At 48.7% G+C, this 1,505-nt stretch overlaps 1 non-coding gene across 1 annotated transcript; it reads left to right on the top strand.

Moving 5' to 3' along the window:
- Nucleotides 1-991: 991 nt before the first annotated feature.
- On the top strand, nt 992-1,129 carry LOC119929391. Its single transcript, XR_005451517.1, has one exon. It is a non-coding gene; the product is annotated as a small nucleolar RNA SNORA7 (small nucleolar RNA).
- The last annotated feature ends 376 nt before the right edge of the window (nt 1,130-1,505 follow it).

The raw sequence follows: 1,505 nt of genomic DNA on the forward strand, positions 1-1,505 counted from the left end.
CGGAGACAGACAACCAAACAAAACACATACATGTACAAATAAAATAAATGGAGTAATAGATACATACAAACATATACAGGTGCTGTGGGGAGGTAGGGCGGGGTGATGGGGAGGAGGAGAAGAAAAAGGGGGTTCAATCTGGGAAGGCCTCCTGGAGGAGGTGAGCGCTCAGTAGGGCTTTGGTCAGATCCCAAACTAGAACCCAGGCATCGTGACACCCTAGCCTGGGTTTTGCCTGCTGCGGATCCAGGGGAGAAGGATCGATCTGGGTTTTAGTCCCAGCTCTGGGAGTCAGGATACCTGGGTTCCAGCCCCATTCATTCATTCATTCATATCGTATTTATTGAGCACTTACTGTGTGCAGAGCACTGGACTAAGTGCTTGGGAAGTCCAAGTTGGCAACAACTAGAGACGGTCCCTACCCAACAGCGGGCTCACAGTCTAGAAGGGGGAGACAGAGAACAAAACAAAACATGAACAAAATAAAATAAATAGAATAAATATGTACAAATAAAATAAATAAAAAAATAGAGTAATAGCCCCAGCTCTGCCTGTTGAAGGTCCAGTGGAAAAGACTCAGCTCTGGGAATCAGGATGCCTGGGTTCTAGTCTAGTCTGCCCTCTGATTCCTAGGCCTGGGCTCTTTGCATTAATAATAATAATAATGATAGCATTTATTAAGCGCTTACTGTGTGCAAAGCACCGTTCTAAGCACTGGGGAGGTTACAAGGTGATCAGGTTGTCCCACGGGGGGGCTCCCAGTCTTAATCCCCATTTTCCAGATGAGGTAACTGAGGCCCAGAGAAGTGAAGTGACTTGCCCCAAGTCACACAGCTGGCAATCGGCAGAGCCGGGATTTGAACCCCTGACCTCGGACTCCAAAGCCCGGGCTCTTTCCACTGAGCCACGCTGCTTCTCTCAAAGCATTCCTCAGAGCATTAGGCTGCTCTGCTTCTTTATTCCAACATTATCATGGAAGTGGAATGAAAAGACCCTCTCAGGATGGCACCTGTAGAGTTTCCAGTCCTCTACCAGTCTCGGCTACGGGAGGGAGAGTCAAGGAGAGGCCTACCCATTCCGTTCCTAGCTTGGACAGTGGCTAGCGAGTGGAAGGCAATCCGCTACAAATCCAAACTTCCCTGGGCTGGAAGCAATGGTAAACCACTTCTGCATTTTTACCAAGAAAACTCTGTGGATCCACTAATAATAATAATGATGGCATTTATTAAGCACTTACTATGTGCAAAGCACCGTTCTAAGCACTGGGGAGGTTACAAGGTGATCAGGTTGTCCCATGGGGGGGGGTCCCAGTCTTAATCCCCATTTTCCAGGTGAGGTAACTGAGGCCCTGAGAAGTGAAGTAGCTTGCCCAAAGTCACACAGCTGACAAGTGGCGGAGCCGGGATTTGAACCCATGACCTCTGACTCCAAAACCCGGGCTCTTTCCACTGAGCCACTCTGCTTCTCTGTGTTCACTACCTGCTTTACTACCTGGATGATTGCGG

Source organism: Tachyglossus aculeatus, chromosome 5 (assembly GCF_015852505.1).
Source record: "Tachyglossus aculeatus isolate mTacAcu1 chromosome 5, mTacAcu1.pri, whole genome shotgun sequence".
Taxonomy (NCBI): domain Eukaryota; kingdom Metazoa; phylum Chordata; class Mammalia; order Monotremata; family Tachyglossidae; genus Tachyglossus; species Tachyglossus aculeatus.